The sequence below is a fragment of the Triticum aestivum genome, chromosome 5D (genome assembly GCF_018294505.1).
Source record: "Triticum aestivum cultivar Chinese Spring chromosome 5D, IWGSC CS RefSeq v2.1, whole genome shotgun sequence".
NCBI classification, from domain to species: Eukaryota; Viridiplantae; Streptophyta; class Magnoliopsida; order Poales; family Poaceae; genus Triticum; species Triticum aestivum.
This window is the reverse complement of record NC_057808.1, coordinates 93,203,793-93,215,955: the sequence shown is the minus strand read 5'-3', so window position 1 is coordinate 93,215,955 and position 12,163 is coordinate 93,203,793.

The window sequence follows — 12,163 nt, the reverse complement described above, 5'->3', positions numbered from 1 at the left end:
CGAGTTCATGTGATCGGTCTCACCAAGATTACGTTATGCCCTAACCCTAATGAAATCGGTCTCACCAAGTTGACATGTCGGTCCCACCGAAAATCCTAACGTTCACATTTTGAACTAAATCGGTCTGACCAAGTTTGAGTATTCGGTCCCACCGAGTTTGGCAAATTGTGTGTAACCGTTAGATTTTGTGTGGAGGCTATATATACCCCTCCACCCTTCCTCCATTCGTGGAGAGAGCCATCAGAACGTGCCTACACTTCCAGCATTCATTTTCTGAGAGAGAACCACCTACCCATGTGTTGAGACCAATTCCAATCCAACCACAAAAATCTTGATCTCTAGCCTTCCCCAAGTTGCTTTCCACTCAAATCATCTTTCCACCAAATCCAAATCTGTGAGAGAGAGTTGAGTGTTGGGGAGACTATCATTTGAAGCACAAGAGCAAGGAATTCATCATCAACACACCATCTATAACCTTTTGGAGAGTGGTGTCTCCTAGATTGGTTAGGTGTCACTTGGGAGCCTCCGTCAAGATTGTGGAGTTGAACCAAGGAGTTTGCAAGGGCAAGGAGATCGCCTACTTCGTGAAGATCTACCCAAGTGAGGCAAGTACTTCGTGGGTGATGGCCATGGTGGGATAGACAAGGTTGCTTCTTCGTGGACCCTTCATGGGTGGAGCCCTCCGTGGACTCACACAACTGTTACCCTTCGTGGGTTGAAGTCTCCATCAACGTGGATGTACGATAGCACCATCTATCGGAACCACGCCAAAAATCTCCGTGTCTACATTGTGTTTGCTCCCTCCAAACTCCTCCCCTTTACCTTCACATGCAATGATTTACATTCCGCTTCTATACTCTTAGATTTGCATGTGTAGGTTGATTGCTTGACTTGTGATAAGTTGCTAAAATCTGCCAACACTTAAAATTTGGAAAAGGCTAGATTTTTATTTGGTCAAGTAGTCTAATCACCCCCCCCCCCTCTAGACATACTTTTCGTCCTACAAGTGGTATCAGAGCTTTGATCTCCATTTGCCTTGATTTCCATAGCTTTGGTGATCATAGCCTTGGTTTCACAACCTAGGAGAGTATGGCGTCTAGCGAGGGAAATTACCACCGTAGAGGTCCTTACTTTGATGGTACTAATTTTTCTAGTTGGAAGCATAAGATGAAAATGCATATTCTTGGACATAACCCCGCCGTTTGGGCTATTGTGTGTATTGGCTTGCAAGGTGAATTCTTTGATGGGAGAGAACCGAATGGTGAAGCTACCGCAGAAGAATTCAAGATGGTGCAATACAACGCTCAAGCTTGCGATATCCTCTTCAACGGATTGTGCCCCGAAGAATTCCACAAAATCAGCCGTCTTGAGAATGCGAAGGAAATTTGGGATACTTTGATTGATATGCACGAAGGTACCGACTCCGTTAAGGAATCCAAATTGGATGTACTTCAAAGTTAGCTTGACAAGTTCAAAATGAAGGATGGTGAAGGTGTCGCTGAAATGTACTCCAGGCTTGCTCTCATCACAAATGAGATTGCCGGCTTAGGAAGTGAAGAGATGACCGACATATTCATCATCAAGAAGATCCTAAGAGCCTTGGATGGAAAATATGATATCGTGTGCACATTGATCCAAATGATGCCCAATTACAAAGATCTCAAGCCAACCGAAGTCATTGGAAGAATTGTTGCTCATGAGATGTCACTCAAGGATAAAGAAGATCTTCACAACAAGTAAAGTGGTGCTTACAAAGCCTCATGTGATGCTCCTACATCATCAAGTGAGAAACAAGCCTTCAATGAGGAATTGAGCTTAATGGTGAAGAATTTCAACAAGTTCTACAAGAGTAGAAGCAAGGAAAGAAGTTCCAAGTCAAGGTCCTACAATGACAAAAGATCTTCTAGTCGTGAGCATAATTTCTACAATTGTGGAAGACCCAGACACTACTCCAATGAGTGTACGGCTCCCTACAAAAGAAGAGAAGACTCACCTAAAAGCAGAAGTAGAAGAGAAGAATCACCTCCAAGAGAGAGAGGGAGTAGAGATTATCGTTATGAATGAAGAACCTCTCGCAGAAGCAAGGATTCGGAAAGGAAAGACAAGTCATCAAGGAGCTACACAAAAAGAAGACATCAAGCTCACGTTGGTGAATGGGTATCCGGCTCCGACTCCGAGCATCACTCCGAGAGAAGTTATCACTCCGACTCAGAATATACTCAAGATGAAGGTGTTGTCGGTCTAGCACTTGTGTCAACCAACTCCTATGACATATTTGACTCACCAAATGAAGGAATTGGAAGATGCTTCATGGCTAAAGGCCCAAAGGTATCACACCCCGAGTATGTTGATTTCAATAGTGATGAAGATGATTTGCTAGGTGATGATGATTTACTTGTTGATAACTCTAGTGATGAAAACTATGATGAACTTGCTATTAATCATGCTAATCAAGATAAAACGAATGATGATGATAAGAAGGAGATTGAGCGTCTAACTAAAGAACTAAACACTCTTAAGTTAGCTCATGAAACTACCTTAGAAGATCATCGAGAGCTTTTAAAGACTCATCAGAAGCTACGCTTTGAAAAGCTCAATCCAGAGCAAGAGCATGGGTTCTTAAAAGCAATCAATGATGATCTTCGTGAGAAAAGTTCTTCTTACATTGCCAAGTGTTTACTCTTGTCTACTTACATGCCACAAGTGAAATCTAGTAACAAGAACAAGAAAGATTCTTCTAGTAGTAACAATAAGCATGTTAAATACAATGTTGCTGCTTCTAGTAGTTCTCTTGATTCCACTAATGATTCTCTTAGCCAACTTACACTTGATAAAGAAAATAGCTTATTGAAGGGAATTATAGAGAAAGGTGTTTACAAGAGCCTTGCCGGAAGTAAGCAATTTGAGGAAATTGTACGCAAGCAAGGAAGGCACTGTTGGTTTTGAACAAAAGTTCAATGCCAATAGAGTTGAGTGGGAAGAAGATCAGTACCCCAAGACGAAGTTTGTTCCTCAACAAGAGAAGCATGCTCCTACTTCTTTCAAGGGCACACAAGCTCAAGATGATCTTCCACCACAAGACCACAAGCAAAAAGGCAAGGACAAGCTTCAAGAGGAGATTGATGCATTTGAAGAAGCTCCCAAGGCCTTGGTCAAGTGGGTTCCCAAGACTACATCAAGTTCTACTTCATCAAGTACGACTACAACTCCAAGGATTCCCATCAAGGTGATGTGGATCCCGAAGAATAAGAACTAGAGAGTTCTTGAGGGTGACTCCGCCAACATACTTCGCTCATATCATTTTGGCGAGAACAAGTGCAAACAACTTTCACATCTTGCACTAGTTCAAGGAGTCACAAACCCTCTTGTTGGTAAGACAAGGGACAAGGTAACCTAATGCTTTCATGGACATCATCTTGCGTGTACTTCACTCTATGTCTATGGATATCCTTGTTTGTTTCTTATGAGACTAAACCGTGTAGGTATTGAAAGTGCAACTCACTCCAATGGATTGCTCCAAATGATCTGCATCAACTTTGAGCATCCACATCTACACGAAGTCATCATCGACAAAACCCAAGGTTAGTTCATCCCTCTTAGGGGGGATATCACATCTAGGGGAGCTTTACTCTAAGAATTGAGCTAAAGAAACTCTAATGGTGTGAACACAACAATGCTTTATGTAAAAGTGGTAACCCCACTTGCGCTTAAACGATGAGTATGACCTATGATCAAATGTTCTCATTTGACTCCTAAGTTAAATACTCATATATAGATGACCTAGTCATCGCCAATTGCTTGATAGATGCTAGAGTGTTTGTGCATGCTTTACCACATATTTCGTTTGCTATCTTATTGAGTAAGCATGTTGATTGCATATTTTTCTCATTCGAGGACATCCATTTGTTGCTTTGATTGTTTGGCTCTTCTTCTTTTGCCAAATGGATGGACAAGAATGCCTAAGAACTTCCTCTAGCTATCTATGCTTTTCTCGTCTCAAACTCTATTCATGCTACATCACAAAGTTTGATCAAGTCAGATTCGAACCCTCTGGGTGAGGAGCACTCGGAGTCACTGATTTGTCATAGACTTGAACTTCCAAAACCTCTCTGTGCATTTCGTTCTGACCGATTCATCCTTTTCGGTCATACCAAGTTCACTGAGTTGATCTAGGTTGTCAATCTCGGTGAAACTGATTAGAACCTTTCGGTCACACTGAGTTGCAGTAACCGCTTGTGATTATGCATCTCGGTGCCACCGAGTTGTTCCACTCGGTCACACCGACAAGGTCAGGATATATATACCGACGTCAAAATTTAGAAATTTCTCCAAAACCTCTTCACCCGCGCGTGTCCAGCTCTGCCGACTCAGGTCTCCGGATCGTCCTCTCGTTGCTAGCAACCTCCCGCCGCTGGTCTCCGTCGCCGTCAACGGCACTCTTCACCGCCATTGCCGTCGTAGCGAGCTCATCGCCAAGTTAGGGTATGAGTTCGAATCTTTGTGCAATCCTTACCTCCGATTCTTAGCACAAAGTCAATGTCATGATTCTTACCACGTATGAGATCATCATGTCCAGCAAAAACTTCCTTTAGATTAGTTTTGATTCGAAAATTTAGGGTTAGGTTTCCGCCGAACTCATCTCGGACCGACCGAATTGTGGAATCGGTCTCACCGATTTGGCTTAGGCCATTGCACTTGTAATTTTTGGTCTGACTGAAACTTGCAAATCGGTGTGACCGAGTTCAACTCTCAATGAAACCCTAGCAATCTCGGAGTCACCGAACTGTGTCTCGGTCTGACCGATTCCACTAGTTTAGACTCCAAAGTTGCTTCAGTGTCACCGAGTTTAACAAATCGGTAGCTCCGAAATGCTTTCTGTGGAAAACTAAAACTAAGTTTTTGACTCATTTGTTTTGCAAAACCTCTGCACTTTGTGATGCTCATCCACTCTATCTCATGTATAACTATTCACAGGGTCAGCCTTCAGTTTGCAGTGTCAGAATGTCTGATCAGAGTGATAGCCAGAACAAGTCTGAGGAGCAAGTGAATCTGAGTGAGGGCACTAGTCCCTCTGGCAGTTATGATGAAGGCAGCAGAAGTACTCCTAGCAACCTGCCTAAGGCTGCAACTAGGCACAGGAGGAAGAGAAATTCTGATTCAGAAGATGAAGACTATGTGGCTGCTCAGGAGGAGGTCAGCTCCAAGAAGAAGGTTGTCAAGAAGGAATTTCCCAGAACTGCTTCAACCAAGCCAGGATTGAATAAGAAGGCTCCTGCAAAGAGAGTGCCCATGTCAAAGGCCAGAGCCTCCACTCTTGAAACTTCCAAATCAACTGGTGGAGAGGCTGCTAGTGAGGGCAAGAAGAGAAAGGAAAGGGTCAAGAAGACCTTGGCCAGAGTTATTGGAAAACCCTCAATGATGATTCAATCTAACGAAGATGAAGAGGAAGAAGAGGATGCTGCACCAGCACCTAAAGCTCAAAAGCTACTGGGGGATGCCACCAAGTCTGGGACTGCTCCTTCAAAGCCCAAGACTGGCCCCAAAGCTTCTGCTCCAGCCCCCAAGACTGCACCAAAGAGGAGCACAAGAAACATACCAGCTGCTGAGAAGAACAAGGCCCCGGTGCCTGAGATTGAAGAAGAAGAAGAAGAAGAAGAAGAAGAAGAAGATGATGTTGAAGCCCAAGTGCTTAGGAAGCTCAAGCCCAAGATCCCTGACCATGATGACAATCATCCAGTGGCTGAGAACATGAGGATCAGAAAGGATGCAGGACTCAGATTACGGAGAGAATTAGATCCATATGTTGTGAGGAGAAGGACTGTTGTGGATTATAGGTTTCACACCAAGGAGCAGCATGACTTCTATGAGACTATTCTGTTAGATAAGAAGCCCATAGTGTGTGACATGAAGTGGGTAGACTAGAAATACATCGACAACAATGAAGACCACTTCCCAGGAGATAATGGAGTAGATAATTTTGTGGGTCAGAAACTGACCAAGTGGAATGATGAGCTCATTATGGAATTCTACTCTACAACTCATTTCTATCCTGATGGAAGGATTGTTTGGATGTTTGAAGGTACAAGGTACCAATCAACAGTTGTTGAGTGGGCCAAGCTGATTAATGCCCCTGTAGAACTAGAGGATGACATAGATGTCTATGCCAAGAGGAAGAAAGATCACAACTCCATGGCCAACATGTATAAGGAAATTCCTGACAAAGCCTTGGAGACTCATAAGCTAGGCTCTGTATATTATCTGCTTTCTGGACTGGCCACTATCAACACCATCTTGAGGCACACCTTGTTGCCCAAATCAGGAGATTACAGGATGATCAGAGGCCACTCCATAAATTTGCTGCAGTTGTTTGGTGTGCCCCAGAAGTTTAAAGTGATGAGTTTGATTGTTAAGACAATCAAGAGGACAGCTGCAGACCAGAAGAGATTATGTGGGTATGCTCCACACATCCAGATGCTCATCAACTCCAAGATGGGCACAGGCACATACTTGTTGGATAAAGAACACCTTCCCTTGAGGCCTGACTTTGAGGACAACACAGTTGTCATGGAAGCTAAAAATCCCACATCTGTAGAGGCTCAAGAGAAGAGGGAGAAAGCAAAAGTTGAGAAGGCAGCAAAGATGCCAAGTGCTGAAGAGGCTTCACAAGTTTTCCTCAAGTCTAAGCAAGATCAACTTGGATATCTTATTCAATCCACTTTGAGGATTGAGAAAGGATTGGCCACCCTGACTCAGAATCAAGAAAGCCTGGAGAGGATCATTGAGACAAAGTTTTATGATCTTGACTTGAAGGTGACAGAGATGCAGACAGCTGTTGAGCAACTCCAGGAAGAAGCTGAAGAGAGGAAAGGGAAAGCTACCACAGATGCTTTTCAGAGAGTGCCTAGGGCACAGAGATCTGCAGCAGTGCCTGTGATAGACACACAAGCTACTACGTCAGCACCTGCAGCTACAGCTTCAGTAGCCCCTCCAGTTGCCACTCCACCATCTCCAACAACTTCAACAGATGCATTCGTCCTTGGAGTCCTCTCAATGCCACCTCCCAAAGATCAAGCCTAGAGAGACGCATAGCACTATGCATTTTCGAGCTTTTTGGTAACTTGTTGCCAAAGGGGGAGAAAGTGTATAGATCATAGGCTTCGAGAGAGAGAGATTGCTTCTTTTTGCTATCTCTTTTGCTACTTGTTTGACACTTTTTGTGTGCTTGCTTGGATGATACTCTGTGTTTATGTATGTGAGATACTTGTATGATCATGTGTTTGATCAGATCATACCTTAATGCTTGTGCTTGAATGTTGATGTTATTCATCTCTCTTGTACGATCATTCACTTTGCCTTGGTGCTGAGTGCATATTTCATATTCTATCATTTTGAGCACTCCACCAAGATGTATGTGACATGGAAGAGTAACCCATGATCCTAATCGATTGTGCATTTGCATTCATAACCAAATTTTAAATAATGCACAAATTTAGGGGAGCTCTTGCTTATCACATACTTCTCAAAGCGACGATATATTTCAATCTTATTATCATTTGTCGAAGCTTTGATCTATATGTTGTCATCAATTACCAAAAAGGGGGAGATTGAAAGTGCAACTAATCCCTGGGTGATTTTGGTAATTCTTAACAACATATAGCTCATTGAACTAACGCTCTTTCAAGATGATCATTTCAGAAAGTTCAATGATTGGCATGGCATGGACTAGAGATGTGGACCCCTCAAAATGCTAAGGACACATATTGGCTCAAGCTCAAGACTCTACATTTTCATTTTAGTGATCCAAGATCACATTGCGTCCATAGGAAAAGCCAATCCTATTAAAAGGGGATGAGGTGTTGCTTAATGGCTTGCTTGCTCAAAATGCTTAGTGATGTGCTCTAAAAGCCCTCAACCACTTTCTCATATCCACATATATCCCAAACCAAAAGTCAAACTCGGCCCCACCGATTTGATCTAGCCGGCGCCACCGAGTTCATTTGACATAGCCATAGCCAGAAACCCTAATCAGTTCGGTCTCACTGATAGGGATCTTGGTCTCATCGAGATGGGATTGCAAACTTTCTGTTTCCCTTCGTAACATTTCAGTCTAACCGAGATGAGGATCGGTCCCACTGAGTTCGCAATGCAAACTCTCTGTTTCCTTTTCGTAACGTTTCGGTCTCAGCGAAATGAGCGATCGGTCCCACAGAGTTTGCCTGACCAACTCTCTGTTTGCCTATTACAGAAATCGGTCTCACCGAGTTCATGTGTCGGTCTCACCGAGATTACGTTATGCCCTAACCGTAATGAATCGGTCTCACCGAGTTGACATGTCGGTCCCACCGAAAATCCTAACGTTCGCATTTTGAACTAAATCGGTCTGACCGAGTTTGAGTATTCGGTCCCACCGAGTTTGGTAAATTGTGTGTAACTGTTAGATTTTGTTTGGAGGCTATATATACCCCTCCACCCTTCCTCCATTCGTGGGGAGAGCCATCAGAACGTGCCTACACTTCCATCATTCATTTTCTGAGAGAGAACCACCTACTCATGTGTTGAGACCAGTTCCAATCCAACCACAAGAATCTTGATCTCCAGCCTTCCCCAAGTTGCTTTCCACTCAAATCATCTTTCCACCAAATCAAAATCTATGAGAGAGAGTTGAGTGTTGGGGAGACTATCATTTGAAGCACAAGATCAAGGAGTTCATCATCAACACACCATCTATTACCTTTTGGAGAGTGGTGTCTCCTAGATTGGTTAGGTGTCACTTGGGAGCCTCCGTCAAGATTGTGGAGTTGAACCAAGGAGTTTGTAAGGGCAAGGAGATCGCCTACTTCGTGAAGATCTACCCAAGTGAGGCAAGTCCTTCGTGGGCGATGGCCATGGTGGGATAGACAAGGTTGCTTCTTCATGGACCCGTCGTAGGTGGAGCCCTCCGTGGACTCGCGCAACCGTTACCCTTCGTGGGTTGAAGTCTCCATCAACGTGGATGTACGATAGCACCACCTATCGGAACCACGCCAAAAATCTCTGTGTCTACATTGCGTTTCCTCCCTCCAATGTCCTCCCCTTTACCTACATATGCAATGATTACATTCTGCTGCTATACTCTTAGATTTGCATGTGTAGGTTGACTGCTTGACTTGTGATAAGTTGCTAAAATCTGCCAAGACTTAAAATTTGGAAAAGGCTAGATTTTTATTTGGTCAAGTAGTCTAATAACCCTCCCCCTCTAGACATACTTTCGATCCTACAGCCACTCAGGATGTCATACCCACTGAAGAACCTGTTGAAGAAGTTGTTCCAGATCATGAGGACAATCATACTGGTGCACCTAAGGAAAATGGCTCTGAAGAAAAAGCTTAGCCCAATCAAAGTCGTCAACCTGCCCATCCTCGCGTGGCAAATGAAGTGCAGATTGACAAAATCCTCGATGACATCAACGCACCAGGTCCTCTCACATGCTCAAAAGCTTCCCATTTGTCTAAATTTTGTGGGCATTTTGCTTTCGTCTCTATCATACAGCCCACCAAAGTTGATGAGGCATTTCTGGAGCCTGAGTGGATTCAAGCTATGCAAGAGGAATTGCATCAATTCGAGCTCAACAATGTGTGGGAACTTGACAAGCGACCAGATCATCGCAAGCATAACATCATAGGTACCGAGTGGATCTACCGCAACAAGCAAGACGAAAATGGCCAAGTGGTGAGAAATAAGGCTCGTCTTGTAGCTCAGGGGTACACACAGGTTGAAGGAATTGACTTCGATGAAACTTTTGCACCTATTGCTAGACCTGAAGCTATTCGCATATTGCTTGCTTATGATAACCATCATAATATCATCTAATATCAAATGGATGTGAAAAGTGCATTCCTCAATGGTAAGCTTGAGGAAGAAGTATATGTTGCTCAACCCCCAGGTTTTGAAGATCCTAAGCATCCTGACAAAGTCTTCAGACTCAACAAGGCCCTCTATGGCCTTAAGCAGGCCCCTCGGGCGTGGTATGATACACTGAAGGAATTCCTCATGAAGAAAGGCTTCAAACCCAGTTCACTTGACCCAACTCCTTTCACCAAAACATATGATGATGAATTATTCGTGTGCCAAATATATGTTGATGATATTATCTTTGGTAGTAGTAACCAACATTACAGTGACGAATTTGCCTATATGAGGAGTGAGGCATATCAAATGTCTATGATGGGAGAACTGAAATTCTTCTTAGGTCTTCAAATTCATCAACAACGCAATGGCTTGTTCATATCTCAAGATAAATACCTCGAGGATGTGCTGAGGAAATTTGGCATGCAAGATTGCAAAGGCGTCAAAATTCCTATGCCCAAATATGGCCATCTATGCACCGATGAAAATGGTAAAGACTTCGATCAAAAGGTATACCGCTCCATGATTGGCTCTTTATTGTATCTATGTGCATCTAGGCCAGATATTATGCTTAGTGTTTGCATGTGTGCCCGCTTTCAAGCTACACCGAAGGAATCACACCACAAGGCTGTGAAACATATTCTTCGATATCTAGCTCACACTCCAACACTTGGATTATGGTATCCCAAGGGCTCGGCTTTTGATCTCATTGGATATTCTGACTCTGACTGTGCTGGTGATCGAGTGGATCACAAGTTAACATCAGGCACATGCCATTTCCTCGGATGATCCTTAGTTTGTTGGTCCTCGAAGAAGCAGAACTGCGTACCATTATCTACTGCTGAAGCTGAGTACATTGCTGCTGGTTCTTGCTGTGCTGAATTGCTGTGGATGAAGCAAACCCTCAAGGACTATGGCATCAACATGAAGAATGTGCCACTCTACTGTGACAATGAGAGTGCCATCAAGATTGCTCATAACCCAGTTCAGCACTCAAAGACTAAGCACATCCAGATTCGTCATCATTTTCTTCGAGATCATGTGTTGAAGGGAGACATCTTCATCGACCACGTGAAGACTGAAGAACAGTTGACGGATATCTTCACAAAGCCCTTGGATGAGAAGAGATTTAGCAAGTTACGGTGTGAGCTAAATATCTTAGAATCTTTGAATGTTCTTTGAAAGGACACACATCCTAACACTTGTGCAAAATTGATGACTTAGATGTGCAACACACGAAGTAACATTTTTCCTCAATCAATGAAGACTAAACCTCCAAGTCTGAAGAAATTAATGAAGAATTTGATTCTCAGAGCCCTACAACAATTGTACGCGGTGTCTGAAATCATCATTCTTATACGGTGGGTCACGCCACCAATAAAAGTTGAAAATCTTCAAATTTGAGTTCTCTTAATTTTGCAAATTCTTCAATTTTAAAATTCCTCAAGTTTGCAAATTCTTCAACTTTTCGACTGATGTTCTTCATCGACTATATATATATATATACATATATTTCATGCCCTCAACAGCATTCACTTATTGCTAATTCTTCAAGTTGATTTTCATCTAAGTGAATGTGATCGGACCCGTTCCCACTCTATGCTCAACTCAATCTAGTCTATTCACAAATTCTTCATGTGCGCTCTATTTGAAACCCGTTCGAAATCTTCACTTTGTCCTTGACAGCTGAAGAATTTGCGAGCGAAACTTTAAAATATTCCTCTCAATTGTTTGGCTGTTGTCGCTCAAACTGTTCCGCTTCCCAAGATGGATTAAACAACTCACCCACGACCCCCCACTATCTCCACCTCTCTGTACGTGGGTGACACATGTCGTTAGGATAGCAAGGGTCAGGGGCATGTTCGTCCAAAATCTTCGGACGAGCAGTTTTTCACTACACCTATAAATACCCCTCACCCTCCTCATACGTCATTTACTCCGCTCGACCTCAATCTCGCTCGAGCTCTCTGACCTAGCACCGCCGCTACACTTCATTATCGCCAGTGAGTAAGAGCTTCACTGCCACAACCTCGTCATCGTCGTACTCGCGTCGACCGCGAAAATCTTCACTCTGCCGTCACCATAGTTGTTTCCCAACGGCGAGTTAGGGCGTGGGAGATCTAAACTGGCGAACTTCTCCATCTCCACTCCCAGTTCGTCGTGTTCTTCGTCAAGGGTAATTAAATCCTAATTTTACTTCCCTGCTTTGATTCTTATAATTTCCACAAAAACCTCAAAAGGTGTTTATTCTTCAACTTCCCACTCCATAAACACATGA